Source organism: Gallinula chloropus, assembly GCF_964237585.1.
Source record: "Gallinula chloropus genome assembly, chromosome: 15".
Lineage (NCBI taxonomy): Eukaryota > Metazoa > Chordata > Aves > Gruiformes > Rallidae > Gallinula > Gallinula chloropus.
In genome coordinates, this window is record NC_140100.1 from 511,275 (window position 1) to 531,099 (window position 19,825).

Consider the following 19,825-nt stretch of genomic DNA (forward strand, 5'->3'; position numbering starts at 1 on the left):
ATAACAAAAAGCACCCTGGAAGCAGTGTGCCGTTAGACCTTTGTAGCTGTAGCTCTCAGGGTGGAGGTATAGAACAAAAATCTGACCTCTTATGCCCACCACATTTGAAGCTGGGGGGTCCCAATTTCAATCTCAGCAACAAAGAGCGTGTGTAAGTCTTGATTTAAAAGCTCTGAAATGACTCTCATCATCTCTGTCTGCTTGTCTCACACAGCCAGTCTCACCTCATCCTGCCTCACCTGGAGCAGGCACAGGCAGCTGGATCCCATCCGCATGGATGTCCTGGCCAGCCCACAGCTCAGATCACCGGGCCAGACGTCCTGAGGTTGGGGCTCCAGGCACCGTCCCCCTGTTCAACCCGTGTCACACAGCACAGCCCTGCAGCTTTGCGGTCCCCCCACCCCGGGCCTGACCGAGCCTGGTTGATGCCCATCCCAGCCATGCAAGAGGCTGTACAGGGAGGGAAAGAAGCCACAGGACTGACTCTTTCCCAAGGATGAATCAGACCCACGACAAGCGAGGAATCCCAGGAGACATCCCTGTCTCCCCTACCACCATGAGCAATATGTTCTGCAGCCAAAGACCTGAGAGCAAGTCTGTCTCCCTCTCTGTGGTCCCCGCGTCTCACCAGGGATGCCTGGTACCAGCCCTGCCTGTACTCATCCCCTTGGCTGCATCGCAGAGGATGCCAAGCAGCTGGCATCCTGCTGTCTCTGTCTCACACACCATTTGGCACACAGACAGCAAAGGGCTGAGAAGATGTGGGATGACTAGTCTGTGGGGGTTACCTTGCCATCGCCTTTCCAAACAGTTATAACTAAAAAGAGATGATAAGCCACGGGCTGGCAGGTGGCTGCCAGCAAGCAGAGTCCCTGCACAGTGGTTCTGGCACTTGGAGTGCAGCAGGCAATGTGCTTTCCACCAAAGAGCATTAGCTGGAGGTGTGTGTGTTTTTTCCCTGGATGGGGTAGATCACAAGTGCACAAAATGCTCCTGAAGCTGCCAGCACCTCTGAGACACCAGGTGAAATAAAGCCAGGGTCATGGTACCTGTTATCTGGAGCTCTCTCCTGCACAGGCGGGCATGTCTAGGCAGATGTGCATGATCTAAATCACACCACCAAACGAGATGCCCCCCTTAGAGTATGTGTGAGCTTGGCTACTGCTCAACGTGCTCTCTAAATGGCACTTCAGCCTCACAGCCCCATGTCTTCAGGCAGCGATCTATGAACTGGAGCCAGGACTCTGCGGGCACTTCCCCAGGACTCTCTGAGCTTGTCAGAGGGCTGTCCCTAGGGTGGTTCTTTGTCCTTGGCTTTGTTTGGGATCCCCAGGCCTTTCCTATAGAGGAACTGCTGGAAGTGTGAATTTCCATGCCTCAGGACTGCTTGCCGGAGCACGTGCGAGCCAGTAACCAGTGGAGGAAAGCACAAGGTCCCAGCCCTTGCTCTAGCTGCAGAACATGTCTCCTTCCCAGTGCAGTGTGTCCTCCTGTGGGATCGGCAGCGTTCCTGCTCTCCCGTGCCTCCTGGTTAGGAGTGGAGCTGGGAGGCCATGAGGACCCCTTTGCTTTCACTTGCACATGCCTGAGCCAGTTTTGCTCCTACCTGCACTATTTCTGCCTTTTGGACCAGCCAGGGCAGCGTCTGATGAGCTGATTGGGCGTTGGAGTCCAAAGCCTGGGTCCTGGGCTGCAGCTCCCCCAGGTCCGAGCTGCTGTGGACACATCTGCCGCCCAGGGCTGAGAAGAGGTTCCCATCCTGCTCAGAAACCCGTCGCTGCCTGCTTGGCACCGGAGCTTGGACGGGAATTCTCTTGTTTTTCATGAGCAGGCTGAGCGGTCAGCACATACCATGAGCAACAGTCAGAGGAGCAATAAATAGCCTACCCAGACCAGAAGGAGACAACCTGTTCAGACTGGACCGCTCATCCCCGGTGCCGGGCAGAGTGACTGTTGCTCTGCGTCAAGGTCTCGTGAGTGCTGGGGGCAGAAAGCCTCCGGCCTGGCCCAGACTGCACCAAGTGGGTCCTCCTAGAGAGGCCATGGTTACTTCTTCGGTCTGCACGTCCCAGGGATGGGCTAGGCAGCCATCTATGCCCTGGTGGGACGTTTGCCTCCCGCTCCTGAAGCTGTGCCAGGACTCGGATGCCATCGCTGTCCATGACTGTGGACTGGCTCCTCCGGGGCTGGTTCCCACTTGAGATCACACCCAACAGTACTCCTGCATCCCAGAGAAAAGCCCAGCTTGGCTTGTTCACCAGGAAAAGGAGAACTTTGAGTTACATTTCCATAACTCATCCCAGGAAAACCCTCTGTTCCCAGATACTGCTTCTTTGTGGTCTTACACCACTGCAAGGGAACAGGAGAGGTCCTAAACAGTCGGTGCAAGCCCATCTCTTAGCATTTCCTTTTCTTCTCTTCAAGGTCTACAGCAGAAGAGGGCGTGAAGGATATTCCTACCACTAGAGGCCAAGATTTCCTCTTAGTCACCTCATGCAGAGCATCAAATATGGAATAACCAGGGGTTGTAAAGTGCTCTGAACCTGAAAAGTGCTAACTAAGAAAATAAAGCACAACACGAGTGTTATTAATAAATGCCAGGCGCTGTTATATAACTCCTAATCATGAGCTGCGTCTCTTGGCCCCCATTGTTCCATTGTCAGGCCCCATTATCTGGGAACTCTTACCCACCGACCACAAGAAATAGCCTGGGCTCTGCGGGTTTGCAAACTTTGTTGTTGGAAAGCTTTTCATGCAATTGTTTTTGCTTTGTGCTGTTGCCTTCCTCATTGTACAGATGTGGGTGTGTATCACAGCCCACACCCTCTGTCTTTTGCCCCAGGATAACTTTGAAAATGAGCTGATCCGTCTCAGTGAGTGTTTTTCCTAAGAATTCTCCTTAAAAACAACAACATTCAAACAAACAAACAAAAAATTCCCTCATTTTCCTGAAGTGAAGCTTGTGCTGAGGAACGATGCTGGCCTGCAATCCCAGCAGAATAAAGGCTGCACTTTATCCTCAGAAGAGACTCCCCGCAGGACTGGCGTGCCGAAGCCCAGGCCTGAAGGAAGAAGGGAGCGTGGGGTAACTGGGTCTCTGGGACTCCTTCAGAGCAGGGCAGGGCTATCAGTCCTCCTCCACAAGCTTTCAGCAACCCCACTTCAGTGCTCCTTGTCCTGTTCGGCACAGCCCACCTCAAGGTGGGCTTCCACATGGCATTTCTAACCAGCAGTCAACCTGAAGCTCTGCTGGCACCAGCAGAAGCTTGTTAGTGAGTCTCAGCTCTTCTTACGAGCTAATCCAGACCTGTGCTGCAGTTTCCACGCTCTGATGAGGAGCATGTGGGGTTTGTGAGACCTTTGTGCTGGTCAGTAGGAGAACCTCTGGAGTCTCCTCGTGGCTGTGCAGGTTGGTTGGGTCACGGCTGTTCAGGTTAGAAGAGTTGTCGTTTCCCAGGGCTCAGACTGGACCTGACCAATCAAAAAATGGCCTTCTGGTCAGAATGAGACAATTTACTGAACTTTGTCTGGGTTTGGAAGAGAAATTATAAATCAAGCCCAGAAAATGCTGGGCAAGGAGTTTCCGAGGTGTTCAGTTTCTGAGGCCTGTATTTTTTCTACCAGCAACATGTTTTAAAAATCAGTGCATTTTTGTCCCTCCTTTTGCTGGAAAACCTGAAATGACACAGGAAGCTAAAAATAGTAACAATACCAAACCAAGTCACTGGTGTTTTTCAGTCAGCTCCAGTGCAAACTTCGGCACCAGCTCGAGCAGGGCTTGTTATGCTTTTGACCAGGGCCTATATTAGGTTCCTGAATATATCCAACCAAAACGGTCTAGGGAAGCCACCAACCCATTCCTGCATGGTTTTCCCTGGAGCTCATCCAGTGCCTCACACCTTCAAGCAGAAACAACCAGTGATGCTCTCAGGATGGGGACGGAGGTGAGGAGCGCCCATGGCAGTGCTGCAGTGTGACCGCAGCACGGTCCCTGGGCCTGGCACTGTGGCCCTGGGGCTGCCATTCCTCACCCTCAGGAGACGTGCTCTGGGACACTGTTCTCCTTGGTGGCTGCATCTCCCCCCCAGACGAGTCTGAGCTCTCCAGGGTGGCTGTCCTCTGGCCTGGCCTGTGTTTTGCAGCAAAGGGCGGGTGCAGAACGTGCGTGGCCACCACCAGGCATCTTCTTGCCTCCTTCTGCTGCTCTGGTCCCAGCGCTTTCCCTTTAAGAGGGAGTGAGACACAGAGGTTGTGTATGCTGTGTGGGGAGCTGGGGCAGCCCAGGAGACCACTCTCCTGGGACCTCTGCATGGCACAGAGACGTCTACCTAACAATTGAGGGAATATTTTCCACCCAAAGAATCCATCTCGTGGTCCCCTCTTCATTTGTGACACAAGGGAAAATGTGAAGCAGCCAAGACGCGTGAATCACTGTCCCAAACAACATATAATGAACTCATAAAATCAAAGGCAGGGTTTGTTTCAACCCGTGCTGCCAGGGCTCCTTGGACATTGTCTGGAATGAATTTAAGTTGTTACAAAACTCTCTGTGTCTCTGTGTGTCTCTCTTCCCCAAACCCGTCTTTCTTCTCTTCCCCCTTCGTGCTCTGCTTTCCTGTGAGTGGACCGTCCCTTTCCCTCTCACCGTTCCTCTCCCCCTTCTGCCTTCCTTCTCTCCATGCTTCTTCTGGTCCCTCCTTCCCAACCCTTTGCCCCAGCCCTTCCCCTGGGATCCCTATGGGACCCCAACCCTCCCTATGGCTGCCAGTGGGCACCTCAGTGAGGGGATCTGGCAACATGGTGCCAACCATGCTTGGCAAACACCTGCACACACTGGCTTTGGGAGAGCATTGTGCTCCACCCTGCCACTCCTGGGAGCAGGGATGTGCTGCTGGCAGCAGCATGGGCAGCTGGTCCTACCAGCACATCCATTTGACCAGGTGCTCACACTCCTTCTGCTGCCCCCCAGGAACTACCCTCATCCCTCCATGCCTGCCTGTGCACCAGCACTCCCAAAAATTGGAGGAAATCCCACCACCATTTAAAAAAACCCCAGGGATTTGTTGATATCCCATAAGGTGCTGATGCTGGCAATTGAGGAGCTGCTGGAGCCCTGGAGCCACAGGCTTCTCACAGAGACTGCAGGGCACGACGGCCCAAGGTGATGCTCAGGCAGCTGCAGTCCCTGCTGGCTGGGGACCTGGGCTGGTATCTCCTTGCTGTGACTTGTGGTCCCACCAGCAGGCTGGGACCAGACTAAGGGCCCCCAAGCCATGCCCGACTGAGCAGCAGAGGCATGGCCTGAGCAGCTGAGGCTTTTTGGAATCCCAGCCCAAATCTACCCAAACCCTAAACACCAAACTGGTTTGGAGCAAACAAGACAAATCTCAAGCCCAGCCTTGCCAGAGCCAGCCTAGCAAGCTGCTCCCGGCTCACGCAGGACAGGCTCCATCTGCCAGGCAGGTTTGTGGACCTCTTCCCTTAGTGTCTCCCTGGGAACACCCCTGCAGCACCAGGAGTGTGCTGTGCTCTGACTGCAACGTCAGCAGATGCTTTCTGCACTGAACGCCTGCTCCTCCAGCACTGCAGATGAGGTGTTACCCACCACCTGACACAGCTCAGATCCCTCCAGTGCTTGAGGACACCACCCAGCTGGACATCACCCAGATGCCTGCAGTAAGCCCAAGGTCAACGGGCACTTGACTGGGGCTGGGAGGTGAGAGCAGACAGGAGTAGGGTCCCCAGCACTGGAAGGATGCTCAGGTACCTAATGAGGTTTATTGAAAGAGCTCCTTGTGCTAAAGCCGAGGTTTGCTGCTGCCTTCAGGCCGGTGGATACCGTTTGGGTTGGGAAAAGCAGCGCTCAGAGGTCAGGCGAGATGTTTTCCAGCAGGCAGCCGTGCCCTGCATCCACATAACCCTGTGCAGCAGAGATGCTGCCGGCGAGCGGCCGTGCTTCCCGAGAGACCCACCCACACGTGGAGCGCGCTGAGGACCCCGCCATGGCCGGCGCAGGCCTGCCGGGCACCGGACACCTCCGCCCGCTGCTGAGGGGACGGATTTAGCCGCAAGTCCCCCAAGGGACGGGAATTTCACGAGCCCGCCGTACCGAGCCGTCCAGCCCCGGCCTGCAGAGCCTCTCTCCGCCCAGACCCCGCGGAGCCGGATGCTCCGGGGCCGCAGTGCGGGGGAACGGCACCACCTCGCGGCTGCCCGGCCCGCTCAGGCCTCGCGCCGGGGTCTCCCGGCGCCTCTGGGACACGCGTTGTGCCTTTGCCGGGCGCCGCGAGTCACTGCAGAGCGGGGGTGGCCGCGGCCGGGAGCGCTGCGGCGGGGCGGGGGTGGGAATGGGTCCAGAGCACCCGCAGCGTGGCTGGAAGGGGCCAGGCTCAGGCCTTGCGGCTCAGAAAGCTGCTGAGAGAGGGAAAGACGTTCGACATCAGCTCCTGACCCCCCCCAACAGCCCCTTGCTAGGTCTGGGGACCTGCGGGGGAGGAGGGCACGGCCCTGGCATTCAGCATTGCCCAGGGCAGTGTCTTCACAGTGGCAGTTAGCTGAGCAGGGACTGTCCGTCCCCATGGAACAGCCTCAGGGGATGGTGCGGGTCTGGAGACATGCTGGAGGAGCAGAACTTGAGGTGCCTGTGCAGATGCAGCTTCCTGGGGGCACAAAGGGTGCTTGGGGAGGTGTTGTTCATCTTCCGTGGCTTCTGCACCCTCCTCCCACAGCATCCCAAGGCTGGGAAGGGTGAAGGCATCAGCACGTGGCCTCAGCACAGAGTGCTGCAGGTTCAGCATCAATCCAGCCTTCCCCTGGCTCCTTCTTGCTGGAGTAGCTGCAGTGCAAGCCCCAGCTTGGTCTTGTGCTGTGAGCTACAACTCCAGCTCTGTGCCTGACCTCTGAGTGGGGTGAGCAGGGTCAGGACAGGGGAAAATCCACATAACATCACTCTGCAGGGGTGTTTTACATTGGATGTTGCAGTGATGTTGCACCTTGTTTCTTTTTTCCCAAGCCACACTCATCACACACCTTTCAACTGACACCCCCTGTCCTCACGAGGGTCTGGCTCTCACGTTGCTTATGCTTGGAGATGTGTTTATGTCAGTGGTGAAATGGCTTGAGTAGAAATGGGACTCAAGCCCCAGATGCTCAGTGTTCCCCTAGAAGGCAGCAGGCAGAGGTGTGTCTGTGTTTCTGCCCGTGGCAATGCTATGCCGATATTTTGCAAACTCGTAGGGGCACCCAGACCTGAATACCCCACTGGGAGCTGCCCCATCGACCCTCCCAGGTGGCAGAGAAGAGTCATTATGGCACAGAGCAGTCAATGCTACTGGTCCCTGGGAAAGGCCCCGTTGGGCTGCCCCAGTACCCCCATGGTGCTCAAACCCCCAGCGCTGCCTGTGCCTGGACTCCAGGGTGGGTGGGCAGCCTGGGAAGTCTGTTCTCTGGCCATGCAGAGCAAGAGGAAGGATCCAAATGTGCCATGGGTGTGCTGGGTCTGCAGGAGGGCTGGTGGTAAATGGGAGGCTGAGGGCTGGAGGGAACAGACCCCCTAGGGCTGGTGAGCTGCAGGCAAGTCTCAAGCTGGTGACATGATGGAGCTGTGGCAGGAAGCTTTGGGCAGAGCACACCCAGAGAGGCAGCGTGTTCATACCTCTCTGCACGTGCTGGGAAGACCACGTAGGTGAGGTGCAGAGCATCCCTGAGAAGAGTAAATGGCACAGAAAGAAGGGAAAGATGAGAGTTACAGAAGATACGTGGTGGCTAAAATGGGGTCCTCTTCTCTTGCTGCACTGGGGCAGGAGCCTCCTGGGACCAGCCTCCCTTCTGGCAGCAAACCTCCTCCTCCTCCAGTGAAGAGATTAAAGGAAGACAGAAGGAAGGTGGTAAACAGGGTCTCTTCCCTGCCTGCCCAGCAAGGTGACACCAACCTCCACCTCTCCAAGTCCTTCCTACACGCTGGGATGCGGGAGCGCTGCCTGGTGCCCACACGTTCTCCTTGCTTGGGCGGGTCTGGGAGCTGCGACCGTCCTGCTGCGGGTCCGACGCAGCCTTGGGGCGCCCGGCCTTTGCATCACCCTGCTGCCCTGCACCCAGCCGCGGTCCCCCGCCCCGTGTCCCCAGCCCGGCTGCAGCCGGGCAGCGACCCGCCCCGCAGCCGTAAAGGCGTCTTGTCCGCCCGGGTGGCCCGGGGACCGCGCTACGGCCCGGAGAGCCGGGAGTGCGGCTTCGCTGAGCCGGGCGAGGAGCCGCCCGCAGCCTCCTCCCGCGCTGCCCCGCGGCCAGAGCCCGGGCGGGACGAGCCCAGCAGAGGGCAAGCGAGGGCCGCGCATCGCCCTTCCCGTCCCGCCGCGCCCGCCGCCCGGCCCGGGATGCCGGCGGGGCTGGAGCCCGGGCGGCGGCGGGCGCGGCACCGGGCAGGTCAAAAGCACAAGTTCTTGGCAGGTGCGGTCCGACTGCGGGCGTGTGTTGCGGGAGGGGTGCGAGAGCCGGGCTGCAGGGAGCGGGTGAGTGCTGGGGCTGCGGGAGAAGAGGCTCCAGGGAGACCTTCCCGCTGCTTCCCATGTATAAAGGGGCTTGTGAGAACGCTGGAGGGAGACTTTTTGCCAGGGCCGGTAGTGAGAGGACAAGGGACAGTGGTTTTAAACCAAAGGAGGGGAGATTCAGAATAGATATAAGAAAGAAATTGCTTACAACAAGGCTGATGAGACACTGGAACAGGTTGCCTAATGAAGTTGTGGATGCCCCGTCATTAGAAGTGTTCAAGGTCAGGCTAGGTGGGGCCTTGAGCAATTTGATCTGGTCAGAAATGTCCCTGCCCGTGGCAGTGGGGTCGAACTAGATGATCTCTAAAGGTCGCTTCAACCCAAACCATTCTGTGCTGGAACAGTCTGCCCAGGGGGGTGTGGAGATATTCAAGACCCATCTAGACACGGACCTGTGCTCCCTGTCCTAGGGACCCTGCTTTGGCAGGGGGTTGGACTCGGTGGGCTCCGGAGGTCCTTTCCAACACCTACAATTCTGTGCTTCTGTATCCGGCCCCCGGTGCTGGAGCCACAGCTTTTGCTGTAACAGCTCAGGGATGTCTGTGTCCTTCCAGCAATCCTTCATGAAATGAGAAGCCTGGCTGGCACCAGACATTGTGTCTTCACATAGCAGGAGGAGCGGGAACAGATGCGCACACAGAACAGGACACAGATCTTCCTGCAGAAACACTCCCCTCCTCCCAGGCCTTGCAAATCTGCCCAGGAATTAGAGCAATGCAGGGAGTGTTGGGTGCCCCATTCACAGTAATCTTGGCACACTGAGGGACACTCAGCAGGGGCTCTGCAGTCCTATTCCGACTAGAGTTAGTCCCCTCCCTGCTGATATCCTCATTGTCCCCTGCCCCCTTGCTTGCCAAATCCAGGTTCCTATTTTTCCCTCAGGCTCTCCATCCTGCAAAGAGGGAACCTGCAGGAAGTAGTGGAAATGGGGAAGCAGGAAACAGCTTCTGCCCTTCTCTGCTGAGCTTTCACTGACGTGAGGCCTGTGGACGCCAGTCCCAGTGCTTCCCTGTAGACTGGACAGTGCCCCTAAGAGCATGTTTGGGTCCCAGGACAGGGTGGGTCTGACACTACCCTCTGAGCGTGAAAACAGGAGCACTGAGGTTGAAGTGACACAACCTGCCAGCTCAGCACCACTGCGGAGCAGCCAGGCCAGGCTGGCACAGCATCGCAGCTCACATTCATGCTAGACCTCACCTAGAAGGTGAGGAAAACACCTTCAGGCCCATCCCTGGGACAACTGCTTTGTATCACCTCAGGATCTTGGAGCCCTTTTGCCCCGTTGCCTTGGTCATCCCAGCCTGTTCTCAGCCCCTTGCACAAAGTCCCGCACTTTGCTGGCAGTTGCTGGCTTCACTCTGCCCCTTGCTCACATCTGGCTCTGTGCAAGGCACACCCTGGCCCTGCACTTGCTTCTCCTCTGGGATTTGCATCCGGGCTGCTGGGGCTTTGTGGCTTGTGGCTTGGCCTCCTGGCTCTCCAAAGGCACAGGTCTCCTGGAGAGAGGCAGTGCAGCTGCAGGACACCCACATCACTGGGTTTAGAGAGCCTTGAAGTTCCCCTGTCCATGGCCCAGGTCTCCTCTGCCCGGTCACCTGCTGCCTTTGTCCTTGTTTATCCATGTCCCTGCTGCTGGAGTAGGGGGGGAAACACATTTTGTGCAACAAGGCTGCGAGCAGCAAACAGCATTTCCCCTGGGACTCGTGGCCAGCTGGGGTCTCCTCCTGCAGCCAGCATCTGCCAGCCGGCTGAGCAGAAGTGCTTCTCCTGCAACCTGCTGCCCTGGAGCAACAGGATATGGGTTTGCCAGGGGGCCAGCAACGCCGGGGGAGGGGGGCCTTGAATGTAACTCCAGCACCATCCTGGCATCTTGCCCTTCTCCCCACCGTTTTGGTACCCTGCTTAGTCCTTGCATCCATTGGGAGGGCATTTACGGGAACGATGACCCCCCAGGGCCAAGCGGGAAGACGCAGGGCTTGTAGCACTGTGAACACGACCCCAGTGAGCGAGGGGATCCAGGTCCGGGTTTTCTGCTCTCCTCCTCGCCTCACACAAATGCTGATTAAATTAGTTTCACCTTTTTCCTGCCCCTCTGGCAGGTGGCCTGGGGATGGCAGGGAGGCACAGATCCTCCCGGGGAAGCCCAGAGGCAGATGTGCTGGGCAGTCTCTCGCAGTGGGAATGCCCCCGTTTCTTTCTTTCTGTCTCCCCCTCCCCAGCCCCCCCGCCCCAAAACCAGAGCCCGAGGCCGGCTCCGGTGCAGCAGCACGTGAAAAGCCCCCGCGTCACGGGATGGAGCGGAGGCTCCGTCCTCCTCCGTAAGAGGCGGCTGCTCCCCGCCCGGTAAATCCCTCGTTTCTTCTGCTTTGGGAGGCAGGGGAAGGATTATCGGCCGCCCTTCTTGCGGCACCGGCTGAGCCCTCGGCGCGCTGGGCGGCCGCTCCGGAGCCACCAGCACGCCCGGGGGGATGGACCCACTCCGGGCAAAGCGAGTTCGCGGGGTCGCGGTGGGGCTGAGCTGGGCGGCAGGTGGGAGCCCGCGGCCACCGGGGACCCCCGCGACGGTTCCCCGACGGGGAGGGCCGTCTTGTCCGCCGGTGGGGCGGCCCCTTCTTCCCCTCCCGGCCCGCTCCGCTCCCGGCCCCTTCCCGCTCCGCTCCCGGCGGGGCGGCCGCGGCGGCGGAGGGCGGAGGCAGGGCTGGCAGCGCCGCGGCGGGCGGCGCACACACGCACACACACACCTCCCTGCATGTGATTAAATGGCTCGAAATCTGCTTCTGATTTCCTCGGGGAGGTGACTTTTCCCTTCTTTTCAACCCGGGATTTATTGGAGTCTTTTTTACTCCGCTTCCAGGCAGCGGTCGCGCTCAGTTTCTCCACTTCTTGCTTTTCTTTTTATTATTTTTCCCCCCCTCTTCTCTCCCTCTCCTTTTCTCCCTTCCCTCTTTCCCTGCCGCTTCCCTCCCTCCCTCCCGCAGCCGGAGCAGCCGCGGGCGGTGCGGCGGAGCGGGCGGGAGCACGGCCGGCTGCGGGCACGGCGCTGGGGACCCGCCCGCACCGCCGGGACCAGCACTCGCGCTTTGCACTATTTCGCTTTATTTTGCTTTCTCTTTTCTCCCCCTTTTGCCCTGGCAATTTGTTACTATTGCTTTTTTTTTCCCCCTTCCTTTTTCTTCCTTCTTTTTTTTTCCTTCTTTTATTTTTCTTCCTCCACCCCCCCCCCCCTTTTTTTTTTCTTCTTTTATTTTTCCCCTGTGCTGCGATCAGCCAAGGGAAGGGGAAGCTCCCCCCGCGCCCCGCCGCCCGCACCGCTGCTTCGGCGATCCTGGTTCCTCTCTCCTCCTCGACCCCGGACCTGCTGCCCAGACCGACCCCGCTACCTGCGCGGCCGCGGTAAGCTGCTCCTCCAACTTCCCGGCGCTGGCGGCCCCGGCCGAGCAGCTCCCCGCTCCCCTCCACACCGCTCCCTTCCTCGTTGCCTTTTATTCCTTCCTCTTCCTCTTCCTCCCCGCACCCCCCCATCCTCCCTTTATTTCCCTTCCCATCCTTTCACCGCCGCAGAAGGGACCACACCGCGGCGGGGCTGGGGGTGCTGCCCGCCCGCAAGCGGGCACGGCCGAGCCCCGCTCCCGGCCCCGGGCAGCTCCGTCCGCCGCCGCTCCGCGCTTTGTCCCGGCCCGGCTCGCTGCCACCGCCCCGGCAGAGCCGGCGAGAGGGGCACACGGGGCGCCGAGGTGCTCGGCGCTGTACGAAGCCTCGCGGGGTGGCAGATCCACCTCCACCCGTCCCTGCGGCGGGCGCAGCGGAGCCTCCCGGGGTGCTGAGCCCCGGCGCGGGAGCGGGAGCGGGGGGAGCCCCGCCAGGCCGCTGCCTGCCCCGGTGCCAGCCCCGGCTGACCGGGCACGCACGTGCTCTGCGCTGCCCGCAGCTCCCGACCGAGGCCTTCACCTGCCGGGCAGGCTCCGTGGCGGGGTGCGCTCGCAAGCTCAGGGTCATCGCTGGTCCCTCCCTAGCACAGCCACCTCCGAGGGACCCGCCTGCGGGGCAGCTCGGAGGGCCAGTTCCCTCTGAGAAGAGCTCCTGCGTGGTGCGCTCAGCCGCGGTGCAGTCCTGGAGCCGGGCTGTGTGAGACCGACCCCTCGGCACCCCTCCAGCAGCCTGCCCCAGACCGTGCCGGGGGTTCTGGCCAGGGCACGTGCAGCGGGGGTGGCACGGGGCGAAGGGAACCCGGTTCTGGCTTGGGGCTGCTAAACCCTCGTTTCTTCAAAACGCCATCCCTCCCCCAGCTCCTCCAGCTCGCCGGAGAGTGGGTGGATGGAAATACCTTTCTTGGGATAAGGAATAACTGTTGTGATGGGGGACGTGGCGCTCGGCAGTCTGCTGCCTTGCTCAGCTCCCGCCAGGCAGGGTGGGTGAGGAGGGCCCCGTGGGCAGGAGCTCCTTGGGTAGTGCAGCAGTCCCGCTGGCTGGCTGCTTGGCCGGGCAGCACTTTGTGTGTGGCTCTTCCTCTTTTGGGTGAGATCTTGCCCTGTGAAGGGCAAGATGCCAGGCTGAGCATCCTCACCTCCATCTGTGCCATTTGTGTTGGAGCTGAGGTGATGCTGAGCATAGACATGGATGTGCAAGCCCTGGGCAGCTGGAAACCACAAAGGTCCATCTTCCCAGCTGAGTTCACTGCTGCCTGTCTCAAAGCTAGGAGAGTCTGGAGCTCCCTGTAACCAGGGCAGCTGGGATGTGACTGGAGCGGCACTCTGAAGATACCCTCCAAGGTGTCTGCTTGGAAGGAGGGCGCCTCTTGGTTTTTTTTTCCTTTTCTCTTCCTTTTTTCTTATCCCGTTCCACCCCCCCGCCCCCTGCAATATCCCATTTATAAAACAGAGGGAGCTGCTGTGCTTTTCTGACCACCTGGTTGGAGCGAGCTGGTGAGGGGACGGGAGGTCTTGTAGTCCAAGTGCAGGGTGGGCTGCGGGGGTCCCAACGTCCCTTCTTCCTCTGCCTGCGTGTGGCAGGAGGAACGCAATTTGGGTCCCTGCAGGGAAGAGGGCAGACGTAACGCTGAGTTGGGCAGGAGCTCCCTGAAGAAAGAAGCCAGTGCCAGGGATGCAGCTGAGCACACTGGGGCCTGCAGCGAGGAGCTCACCAGAACCACAAACTGCTGGGAGCCCGGGCTGGGCTGGATGAGGTGCTCAGGGATATGGTTTAGCATAGGATGGGAATGGTTGGACTTGATGAACTTCGAAGGTCTCTTCCAACCCTGTGATTCTGTGGGGAACGCTGCTGCTTCTCTCTGGGCACCAGAACTTGAGGTCTTCAGCCTGGGACAGACAGACAGAGGTCCCGCTTTGGGGAGCAGCTGGCAGAGGTGCAGGTCTGAGCAGGGTTCCCCATCCCTGTAGGAGGTGAGCACCAGCACAGAGCTTGGGGCACATGCTAAGATGGCTTCGTCTTCCTTCAGCAGGGGAGCCAGCCTGCCGTGCCGAGGGTGTCTGCGGCACCTCTGCCTCCTGTTCCCCCACCCTGTAAGTCAGGCCCTGCTCCATAAGGAAGCAATTACTTGGTGCCCCCATGAGCCCCTCCCTGAGCCTGCGCAGGACACTCGCGCTCGCTATGGAAACGCGACACATTTTCCATATTCCGCTTTGCCCCGTGATGTTTGAAAACGTACGTGACGGCCTCTTCCAAGAGCTGCAGGCTTGGCTGGCACTCAAGCAATAACAGGCTGTGTGACACCAGGGGCATGAAATATCGTACCAATAGCCAGGGGAAGGGGGGGAGGAAGAAAAAATGAGATGTCAAAGTGCAGCGTGTTTCCGGCCCCGTTGTCGTGAGCCATCCTCTACCCGATGTGAGAGATCTTTCAAAGCCGGCCAAATGTTGTCATCTCTAAATACCATTTTAAATATTCATCCAGACTATTTTCAACATCTGTGCCCGGCATGTTGTGAAAAGGCAACAAGGGACGTTATGGAAACCAGATCGCTTCATTCCCATGTGGAGTGCAAAGGGCTCGGAGCGACCAGCACTTCTGGGCCGGGACTGCGCGAGTCCCGTGCATCCGCTGGGAGCAGCGGGAGGAAAACCCCTGCGCCCCCAGGGATGCTCCCGGGAGCACACAGAGGGGCTGCCTGGTGGTAAAAACAAGTCGAGCAGTAGTAGATGTTAATAAATAGTGTAGGCTTGAGGCAGGTATGGTTTCTGCTCCTACACGGCCAAGGGCTCCAGATACGTCCTCGAGTGCCGCTGAGAGCATGAGGAGTGGGGTCTCCAGCTCTTGCTGGCCGGGGGATGCTGCAGAGTGTTGCAGCAGAATGTATTCGGCTCCACAGCACATGGTTGGTACTGTGCCTTGGTCTCCCAGGAGCAGAACTGCCTCTAACCAGGGCTGCTGGTGAGCAACAGGGGCACAGGACCCAGCAGGATGCCCATGCTGGGCACCGGTCCCTCCTTCTCCTGGGCAGTGCAGCTTACAGGTTACGGAAACAGGTGAAGAGGGATGCGTCCCAGCATCCAGCCTTTGACAGCTCCCTGCACATGGCTGAGCAGCCCGGGGCCTGTTTGCTCTGCGGTGGATTTCTCTCTCCCTCTCTCTCTCTCTCTCTCTCTTTGGTCGGGTTTTTTTTTCCTCTTTTATTTTTTGCTTGTTTTCGATAACCTAGGAAATCTGGGCTCCATTCCTGCCTTTTGTAACGTCAGGCTGCGACTAATTCAAGCCAGGCCAGACCCTGACCACAGGTATGCCAGTGTAGATTTGAATGGAGTCGCTTACGTCTGGGTTTGGCCTGATGTGAATGGAGTTACTTCTGGCTGATGCCAAAAGTGCTGAGGTCAGAATCTGGCCCATCCTTTCCTGCGTGCAGTGTAATTTGTATGCGTCTCCTGGCACCTCAGGGGTATCGTATGGCTTGTGTAATGCTGGCTCTGGCCTGCCAGAGTGCATTGCAATATCTATCACTGGGAAGACACTGCCTTGTAATTGCCCCTGTGAGCGGCACGTGCTCTGGGGAGCGGGGAGGGAAAGCCCGAGGGGCTGCACCGAGCGCTTGGCTTCGCGGATACGGGTCCACAGCTCTTGGAGGCTTCTGATGGGTAAATAGCTTAAGAAGAGGGGAGGGAGCTCGTCAAGAAAAGCGAGGCACCTCCCCGGAGCCATTAGCTACATCCCAAGTGGGCACCGCTCACTCCATTAGCAGCCGGGCAGGCGATCAGCACCAGGCAGCCTGTCCCTCCAGCCCCTCCCCGCCCCACGCACTCCCCCCAGCTGGGAAGTCAAGCTTGGTCCCAGTGCCTTGGCTGTGTGGGGTTTTTCCTTTCATTTGAAATACTTCTCGGTGGTGTTTTTTCTTTTATTTTCTTTCTTTTTTGTGTTTTTTTTTTTTGTCCCAGCAACACATGGAATGACTTATCCATGGCCGGAGCACAGTTTGGTCCTGATGTGTTCTGCTTGTTGGGTGGGGGAATGAAGCATCTCCCTGCTGGCATTGGTGCGGTGGGTGAGGGAGTGGTGCCAGTGGAAGGGAGGAATGTGACAGGGTCCCAGGGACCCCAGCAACTCCCTAAAAGGGGTCCTGTGCCTGGGGCTGATCTGCAGGGGGTCGCTCCTGCAGCACACGTGGCCAGGGAATGGGGATGCTCTCCTTAAGAAGGGCTCTTAACAAGGTGGGAATGTGCAAGGTCTGGCAGCAGGTACCTCTGTCTCTGCTTAAGGGATGTGCTCTGGGCATTTGTGCTCAGTTACAGCTTCTCTGGGTCCCCGCACTCCTCTTGTCCTTTGGGTCCCCTCCTGTCCCCAGGCAGTGGGTCCCCTGTGCCCTCCTACCGAGGGGGCACCTGAGCTGCTAGTGTGTTTTTCTGGGGAGCCACAGCGCAGGGATGAGCCTTCTGGTGCCCCATGTGGGTGGGTGGCTCCATCCTTGCCCTGTGCTGGCACCCAGGACCTCATTCCTGTGCACAGGGCGATGCGGGACCCTGTGGAGACCACGCAGCCCCATCCCAGCCAGTTTCAGGTGAGGCCCTGCACTTTCCTCAGGGAATGTGAGCATCCCATCCCGCTGTGCTGCCCTGGCCTGGGGGGGAAACCCAGCCCGCTGCACCGTGCCCGTGGCACTGGAGAAGAACCAGGGGAGCAGTGCAGGTCCCAGGTGGGAGGGGAAGCACCATTTCCCTTCCTTCCATTGGGGCTTTCCCCTTCCCCACCCCATCAGTGCTGGCTGCTGAGCTTTAGCCATCGCCTGCCCTCTGAGCCCATGTTTTACCGTGGCAGGGCTGCGGTGAAGCGCTGCTTGGGCTGCTCACGCCTTTCCCCTCCGCTTTAATCAGAGAAGGCTGCTCCTGTGCCGCAGAGGTCCTGGGATCAAATCTGGCTAATATCCCCCTTCCCTCCCCCCCCGGGGTTGTTCCACTTAATCCTGTAATTACTTTGGCGAAGCTGCCGCTGCCCCAGTCTGCTGGGCAGTGACCCCAGGCCCACTGTAGGCATCAGCACCCGTATTTCGGGAAGGCTGCTCGCTTTGCCTCAGCTCACCTGCTGCACCTGCCTCGTGCAATCCATTCTGGGGACTGAGCACCCACCCAGTGGTGTGGCATCGGAACACCCGGAGCTCTGGGCTGTACCTGCACCCGGCATCGCCCTCAGCAGCACTGCCTCCCGGGAAGGGGAACCCATGGTGGGCTGGAGCATCGCCCTGGCAAGCCTCCCGTGAGGTGGGGAAATGCTGCTTGGTCGCCTTGGGAAGTGTGTTGCTGGAGGGAGAAGGGGTGTGGAGGCACTGGATGTGGTAGCTGGGTTTTTTTTAGAGCACTTCTGAAGCGCTACGGCGGCGTGACTTCTCTCCAAACCGCACGGCTGTTAGCATTCCCCGAGTGGAGCAGTGAGGAAATCGCCCACCTCAAAAATGCAGCCGCTTCTGGGGAGGAGCTGGGAGGGCGGCCGCGTCCTCGGGCAGGCTGAGCCCCGCTGTCGCATCGCCTCTGCCCCATGGGTGCCGCTGGCGGCCAGGAGCTGGCTGCCACCCGAGCGCAGTGCTGGGGGCACCTCTGGGATGCTGTCCCGGGGAGATGCACCCTGTGTCCCTCCTCGTGCTGGGTCCAGGCTGGTGCTGGGCTGGATTTGGTGCCCAGGGGCTTGTCCCATCGCTCCCTGCTTAGTCAGCAGTGTCTCCATTTGATCTGAACTGGGGGCAGCGAAGATGGGAAGTGGAAAGTGGGGAGGGCAGATGGGGGCCGGGGAGAGGAATACCCACTCCTGGGCCTCTCTGGCAGCTTGCCGGCAGTCCCGGGGTCATGCTGAATATGCATAAAAGGGAGCAGATTGCAGCTTGCCCTCCTCTCCGATACGGAGGTGAGGCCCAGGGAGACCACCGGCCCCGGCTCCCTTTCAGCAGGATAATGGGGTGAGCCGAGCGCGGAGCGTGCGTGCCTGTGTGTGGTCTCACGGATGATAATGATTTCCATTCATGCCCTGCCTCCACAGCGCCGATGTGCTGCTGGGCGAGCACTGGCTCCCCCCCGGCTACTCCCTGGCAGGAGCAGAGCCCTGAAAGTTGGGCACTAACTTTCTCTGCTCACGCCTTGCTATGGCTGATGGGAGGGATGGATATTCCCATCAGGGTGGGGAGGATAGGCAGGAGATGCCTGTGCCCCCCCGTGTGCCCCCCAAGCAGCGGTACCCCTGTGTCCTTGTCCTGCTGCCCCAGCCCTGCCTGTTGCACTGACACCTCTGGTGCCACCTCTCCAGCCTGAGCAGGGGCTTCCCGGTGACTTGTCTTACCAACCAGGGAATTAAAAGGCCTTTGCAGGTGACATGGTTGATAGTGGCCCTGCTCCTGTCCCCTTGCTGCCACTCCATGGCAGGGTGTAGTGGGTGCCTGGCTCAATATGCCCTCAATCACCCATCAGTGCTCATGAATGCAGCAGCTGAGGCATCCCCAGGGATTTCTCCCCTCTCCTCCCAGTGCAGAGATCTTCCCAGGGAGTTGTGCCCATGCTGTGTGCCGCCCTGGGGCTGGTGGGATGGGAGACGGTGATGGCTGCACCAACTGGGTCTCCCTCTGTGAGATGTGTGGTGGGACAGGGATGATGGGAGAGCTGGCAGCATCGCAGGACTGAAGCATCTGGGTGTCCACAGTTATGTGTGGGCATTGCCAGGCGTTGCAGGGGGATCCATCAGCATCACACCATGCTGGGTGTGAGTGCTGGAGCAGGGCTCTGCCTGTGGGCTGGTAGGATCCCAGGCTCTCTGCCTGCTGCTCAGCGCTGGGCAGGTGCTGGGGATGCTCCAATCAGGAGTGTGCTGGGTGGTTAGCTGGGTGCTGTCTTGGCTCAACAGCTCCCAGACAGGCAGATGCTGGAGAGCCTGCAGTGGCTGTAGCTGCACCTCCTGCCCTGGAGGCAGCTGCCTGCCATGGGGATGGAGCCTCGGACACAGCTCTGTGGGCTGCCTGCACAGGGGATGCTCTGGTGCTTGCAGCATGGCCCTTCCTGCGCTGCAGGGACTACTGCATCCCTGCTGCTCCCCTCTCTACTCCTGCAGCCTTTGCCTCTACACCTCCTCAAGTAGGGGGTCCCCAGTACTCTGGGCGCTCCAGGGGCAGCATCCCTTCTTGTCTTGCTGCCAGACAGCTGCCCAGACACCGAGCCACGGGCTGGCTTGTCCCCAAAAGCCTCTGCAGCAGTGCTGGACAGTCGGGGGTGTGCTGCTGGGGTGATGCAGAGACCACCAAGGGAGCCACCGATTTTTCAGCAGTGAGCATCTCCTTTTCCATCAGCAGAGGATTAAGTGGTGAGGAAACAACCCGGATATGACAAGGCCAGGATTTGTCCTAGGGGGAGATGTCCAGGAATGGGCTGAAGACCCCTGTCCCTGCTTCCCCCAGGGTGGGCACAGGCTCTGGCTGCCCTGCTGAGTGTGGCTGGGAAGGGAGGAGCTTTCCCCATTAGTGGTTTGGCAGCCCAGAGGCAGCTTTCCTCCACAGCCACTGCTCTTTTTCCTTTTCTTTTTTTTTTTTTTCCAAAAGGGGAAAAGACCCAAACAAAACATTGCAGATCACTTGAAAGGGGCTGTCCTGGCTGTGGCACCCAGCGCTGTGAGTGGATGCACGAGCTGTGTCCACTGGCTGATCTGCATCTGGTGGGATGCTCCTGCTGCAGCCAGAGCCAGTGGGAGGGAACGTCACCTGTGGTCTGTCTTCCACCCTCCAAGCCAGCAGTGCTGGAGAGGGGCTATGTCCCCTGGGAGCCACCCAGTGCCTCCTGGCTCTGTGCTGTGGCTGCCAGGAGAAGAG